A 6,857-nucleotide genomic window follows, 5' to 3' on the forward strand; every position below is an offset into this window, starting at 1 on the left:
AAGAGATTAAAAGGGTCCAGCTTGTTTAAACATTCCCGTATGGGTTATTGTACTCATTTTTCAATTCTCAAAAAATCCAGATCCCTCTTCCTTTAGCAGTTACATCATTGATAAAAGTACTGAATATTCAAGGGCTGTAATGTAGCACAACTGCTCTTTCAACCTGCCTTTGCTGCATTTGAGTCGATGTATGAATTCTACCCAAATTGTGCAGTTGATGTCAAATGCCTTTATCGGCTTCCTGCTCTTTGGTTGAAGAGCAGTTTGTCGCAGGGTCCACTACAAACACTGTAGAGAAATATTACAAGAGCAGTTGACAGCCGACAGGTTATGTCAACGTAGACATGAGTTTTTCGTTGAACTGTCCCTTTAAAAGAAGAGCACAGGGAGAAGGACATCTCAAATTCTGATCACAGCCAACAAAGACTTAATAGATGTGTTGGCAGAGTGTGTGTGTGTGTGGAGGCTTGCACCAGGTGTCTATGAGAGAGGAGAGAGACCCAAAACTGCTGCTGTTTTGGGGGATCATTTCAGAGGCGGTATGTTGGGCCATGTGCATGCGTCTACAAGCAATCTGTGTGTGTGTGTGTGTGGTGTGTGTGTATGTGGTGCCGGGGAGGACGCGAGGCGGGAGGAGATTTAGACCCATCAATAAAGGAATTCTCCCCCCCAGCCCGTAGCTCATCCCGACACTTTTATGCCTTTTTTAATTTTTCAGGGCCCATTGCAGCCAAGCCCAGAGATGTGATTTATACTGCCTGGCAGCCATGCACGCAGCAAGAAAGACAGATGGAAGAAGGGAGGAGAGGAGGGGGGAGGAGAGGAGGAGAGGAGAGGGTTAGCAGAGTTGCCGAGGGAAAGAGGGGAATGGAGTTGTGGGGTTGGGGTGGTGATAAAAAAGAAAGAGATGAGGATGATGGGGGTTCAGAAGAGAAAAGAGGAGAGACAGAGAAAGGGGTTGAGAAAGGCAAAAAAAAAAGACAAAAAAAATCTCCCTTGCTTTTGTGGCAAGGAGCCTCTCCCCTCATCTCCCCTCTCTGCCACATCTCCACCTCTACATCTCTCTCCTTCTCTAAATGAGTTATGGCCTGTCTGACTCAGGAAGAAGAAGCCCATCCTCTCCACCAAACTGGCGCCCTGACAGCCTAAATCACCCTCCCTTCCCCAACCCTCCGCCACCCCCCATTCCTCTATTTCTCCCCCCCCCCCCGCCAGCGCAGGCGACCAGGACACTCCTCCTCCTCCCCCTCTTGCTTGCCTCACGCCTGCCTGAGGTGTGTGAAATCTTCATGGCGCTCCCATTGATTGGGAAGGGAGGTATTGGGAGAGGGGGTGGGGGGTTCGGCATTTGACAGGCTCAGGTCTGAGGCTACGAAGAAGACGAGGAGGCCGCCACCCACAAAGAGACAGCTCACTTACAGGGAACATGGAGAAGGTGGAGGGGGGTGCAGGAGATGAGTAGACAGAGGCAGTGGACAGAGGTGGCGGCGTTGTGAAATGGGAGGCAGGAGAAAGTCAGGGAGGAAGAAGGGGCTCTTGATGTTGGATGCAGGTGCATGCTTTGGATACCTGTGTATTGGATTGTCTGTGTGTGTGTGTGTGTGTGTGTGTGTGTGTGTGTGTCTGACACCTGCCTGCCAGTGTGGCGGTTGTGCTGTCTCTACGCTGTAACATCTCTCTCTGTCACCCAGCCGCCTGAGAGGAGATGAGCTGCCATGCCGACTGTCATTCATCCATCACAAAAGACAGCACACACGCTCGCACACACACGTATACACTCTCCGTGGGATACAAAGCTAAACACGCTTTTTTTCTGCTTTCATCTAAATTTCCACTTAGATAAAACACTTTTTTGGTTTCTGTCGATACATTTTTCTCTCCTACTCTCTTTCTGTCTCTACTCCCGACCATAACTGTCACAGAAGTATTTTAGAGAAGGAATTGCCTCCCAAATTCAACTCTAAATGAGAACAGGGACTGCTGAAACGCCTTTGGTTTATTACCTCATTAATCTGTGGTTATTTCGCCCAGAGACTTTAAATTTGATATTGAGCACTCATATCTGTCTGATTCGAAGCATCCTGTGTAATGTCGAAAGAGAAATGCACTGGTATCAAAAGCAGAGAGACACACTGGTATAATCCACTCCACAACTAGGGTCAGTTGTAACATCGGTTGGGGTTAATTGTAACAATCATAAAAAGTGCTCATTTTCTAATTAAATTCTAATTACTTTTGTCATTAATTTTAATGGGGTCATTTATAATGTCTCAACAACAGAACCATGTATACTGCATGCCTCTGTGTGTTTTGAGAAAGCAAATATGGATGTATGTCTGCGTGTGTCTCTACAGCAAAAATACAAACAGTATGACACCAAATTAGAATCTCAGTCTGGAGTAGCTGGTGTTCATTCCAAATGTAGCAGCAGAGCACATGTCACTTTGTTTAATATAAATGGAAACTGGAGACGAGAAGTGTGGCAGCAAGAATTTGTTTGTCGAAAAACAGCGTTTGTTTAGATTAGCACATGGAATTCTGAAACAACTGAACTGACATAAACTGGCAAATGCTTCTTTCTTGTATGAAAAAAAGGTAAGTGTGTGTATATAAGAGTTCATCTTAATGGATTTGCTTAGACAATAGGTTGCTTGGGATAGTATTCTAGGATACTTATTCTATATTTTTGATATCTTCAACAAATTCCATTGAAAGATCAGAACAAACAATTCAATACTTTGCAGCCCGGTCTATGGCACATAGCCCCATGCTTATCCTTTCCTACTAAAGATGTAAGTCTTTGAAAACTGGGCCGCAAACATTTAGTTTCTTATATTAAAACGGTTCAATAATTTCCTTAAACACCTGGGCACTGTATTTTTTAGAAAACATTACTCAAACAGAGTAAATTACACATTTTTTGGGGGACAATTTTCAGCTTCGGCTAATACATGTCTGTAAGGGTTTATGATAGCAGGGCGGTGTATGTAGGACTGACTTAAAATAAACTACAGTGGCCATGTTCACTGTCATTACAGAACGTGTCATCCAGTGGAACAGTGTGGCTTAGTGATGTGTTTTTAATATTTTTTGTACTCAACAATGGAGGTCTAAGGCATAAAGGAATCACCAGACGTATCCTGTGACTTCAATCATATTTCTGTTTGGTGCAAAAAGCACAGCTCACAGACAGCCAAATAAATCTATTAACTAAATAAAATCATGTTTGGATGTTAATGTGTGCATTTGTGAGTATTAGAAAACGATACTAAAACAGTACTCCACTCCATAATTCTGGGTCACTCTGTGAAGTATTTTTGAGGACATAGAGATTCACTGTGTTATATCTGTCCCAGTCCTTCCCTTTTGCTCAAACCCCACACTGCCACCCTTCCAGCTGTAGCTCCTTCAACCCCTCTGGCCTCTGTGGGAGGAGCACTTGTGATCTCAGAAAGGTCAAATTGGTCTCACATTAGAGCCTTTTTTTTTGGTGAAGGCTGCTTGGCTGATGACAAGGCAATATTTTTGCTTCTGCTGAAGACGATAATGCGGTTTGTGGGAATGAAGGTAATGCTGATGATGTCACCAGCAGTTGAGAGGTACCCACCAAGTAGTCGCAAACCTGAGTAAATGCGTGTCAATCACTGGTTGTTGCTTCCTGCTTCCCTTCGTTGTTTTTTTTATTTACAAAGGACTAATCCATGCATTGGGTTTTATTTAACCGTAACAGTCAGTCCGCGTGGAGTTGTTTTAGCTTGGCACAATCTATGACCACTCTAATTGCTTGCCCATCCCATCTCATGGCGCGTATCTTTAAACGAACAAACACGTGCTGCACTGTTTCTCCAACCGCTCGTTGTCGTAGGCCTAACAGCCCTTACTGGCACGATGAATTTGATAAATCCCCTTATCGCCCCGGGAGACAATTAAAGCGCATGTGACAGGGGTCCCTATCTCCGCTCTCCTCCTGTAGCGCTTCATTTAGAAGCCATTTGTCTCCGCTATGGATTTCCTATTTTTAATGGCGCGCGTATGTAGGGGTCGGGGCCGTGCTGAATAATAGATGCCTTTCGCTCCCTGTCTTTCCCTTTCATTCCCTCTCTTGCTCATTTCCTCATCGCTGGGCCCCATGGGAGGGTGTCGGTGTCACTCTGGAAACCAAGGTGCAGCGCTCCTGGTGCTCTCCAGATTCTGGCAGGAGGCTATTCAATCTAGCGGACGAGGCTTTTGGTGAAAGCCAGCAGGAAGACAGTGAGCTGATATCAACGGGCACACGTTAACCCTCAGCCCCCACCCCACTCCTTCCCCACATCCCCAGTAAAGGACGTTTATCACAGAAAGCGGGGCCGCTGCGCAGTGAGGTGATATATCGCCCTGGCCGAGCGCGAATGAATAGACTAGTAATTATCCCGTTAAAAGGGTGGCCAGACAAAGAGAGAGCCTCGCTATAATTTAAATTGTTTTGTTTCCCCCACAGTCGAAGCCTGGCCCGCTGACTGACATCACGGAATGGGAAAAGAGAGCCTATTTATAGCCTGAGACGTTCAGCTAATTGTAGAATTTAATAAGGTTTCTGGAAGAGTGGATTCTGTAAAAGCCATAGGCCTGCACCTCCTCTCCGGTCTGCTCTTATATCTCACATCTTTCTTTGCCTCTGCAGCTCTGCTGCCTCCCATATTTCTCTCTGTATCTTGCACTTCAGCCTATCCTCGCATCTTGCCATCTTCTATCCTACCATCTTCACTTTTTGTGCATCCTGACCTCTCCCCACACCTCACCTCCCACCAACCTCTCAATTTTTCTCCCTTCCCTCATCCTGTTATCTCCTATCACATAAAATCTACCTTAGAGTAATACTCCTCTCAGTTTGCTTGCGTGACTCTGATTGTGTGATTCTCGGCATGTCACAGCGGCTTAAGGTGTGCATGGATGTGTGGGTGTGCGTCTATGATTACAAGTGAAGATGCGTCCAAAGTGTGTGTGTTCGTGTGTGTGTGTGTTCGTGTGTGTGTGTGTGCATGAGGTCTCGTCTGGTGTGTGTGAGACAGGGGTAATTGAGCTCAGAGGGTTTTCTGTCTTTGGTGGCAGAGGGGAAATTGGAATCTTCAGAATCCATTAGAGAGACCCTCTCACAGTTTGTGTGTGTGTTTGTTGTGTATCTGTATACGCGTGTTTGTGTCATGTATGCATGTTTGTGTAGTGGCAGAGACAGAGAGAAAAAGAGACATGAGGGGTAAAGAAGTAACCGTATCGACGAGCACTGCAGCGAATGGAAAGTATAAATTTAAAATTGAAAGTCACAAATTAACTGAATGCTTGCTTTGTACTGCATGTGTGTGTAAAGTCCCTGGTGTGTGTTCGCCGACTATCTGACACTAACTGACTGAGTACCTTCATAGACTGCAGGGGAAATGGGGAGAAAGAAGAGAAGGAAGGTGAGCGGAGAGAGAGGGGGAACAGCAGGTAGCCAACAGCAGATGGTCTCAGGCTTCCTCCCTGCAGAGCTATCACTCTCCTCTCTCTTTCTCTCTGCACTCCCGCCTCATGTTCTTTCCTGCATCACACGTCGTATAATGTATCACCTCACCTCAGCGTCCTTGGTCATGTGCAGTATTTACCTTATTACTGTTTTACACTTATAATCATCTCATACTTAAACCACCTTCTGTTGGCAGGGTTTTAAGGAGTTAACTTGATTCTTGTCACTGGTTGGTATTGTTAATTTTAAAGGGGAAGGTATTAAAGGATAGTGTTGGTGACATCCCATATTTTTCTTAATGTCAACAATGAATTTATCCTACTGGCAAGTAGGATAAATTAGTAGAAATGAATGGCTCAAGACTGAGTACTACAGATAGAATAGGGAGGCAGTGAGAGTTTTTTTGTTTCATGAGACTTGTTGACAATACCAAAAATTTAAAACACTAGCCTTATCTTTTAAAGCATTGGTTACAAAAATGTGAAAGAAGAAAACCCCACTATATGTTCTCACTTCCCTGTAGTATATATAGCTGTGTAAATTGTTTCATATCCCCAGGTTTTGAGATGGGTGACAAATTAAAGAAAAACAATGGAATGAAAGTCAGAGTAAAAATATATGCAGTTGCTTCCATACAGGGCATGAGGGGTAACTGAATGGTTTTGTATGAAAGTTATATGAATTATAACTGCAGTCACCACAAATCAACCAGTGAACATGATAAGGGAGATTTGGGAGTGATGTGTGAGAGAAAATCTATTACATGCAAAATAATTAATTTAATGTGGATTCATGGCATGTCTTTATTCATGAGAAAATTAATGTCCTCTCTATTTCTTACAGGAATAAAAGTGAAAAATGTTACTTTCTTGTCAAGTGATAAGTGGGTTTTTGTTTAAGAAGCGTGTGTTGTTGAGGGAAACAAGATCGGATCAATACAGTCACACTGTTAGCACTTTAGTCACAGCTTCTTTAACATCCAGTGTGTGTGTGTGTGTTTAGACATGCCACCATGTGTAGTCCTTTTATTTTAGTTTATGGCTTTAACTGTGCTTAAATTGATATTAAACTGCATTTATGCAGTGCAGTAGGGACATATGCATATGTATGTGCTTCAGTTTGTGTGTGTGTATGAATGTGCGTACCTGTGTTTGTGTGTGTGTGTGTGTGTGTTTGTGTGTAATGATTAGCCTTCTCTTAATGGGAAAATAACGTCAGAGCCACTGGGACGTTTAATCCATCTGAGCTGATTCTGTTTCCATCACAGCTATTGATCAACTCCAGTGACAAATCAACAGAGGGGCTACTAGTGTGTGTGTGTGTGTGTGTGTAGGTGTGTGTGTGTGGTGAGGGGAGCACCTTACGCAGCATTTTACTA

The sequence above is a fragment of the Morone saxatilis genome, unplaced genomic scaffold (genome assembly GCF_004916995.1).
Source record: "Morone saxatilis isolate NCDOM2014 unplaced genomic scaffold, NCSU_SB_2.0 Contig9, whole genome shotgun sequence".
In the NCBI taxonomy this organism is placed as follows: Eukaryota; Metazoa; Chordata; class Actinopteri; family Moronidae; genus Morone; species Morone saxatilis.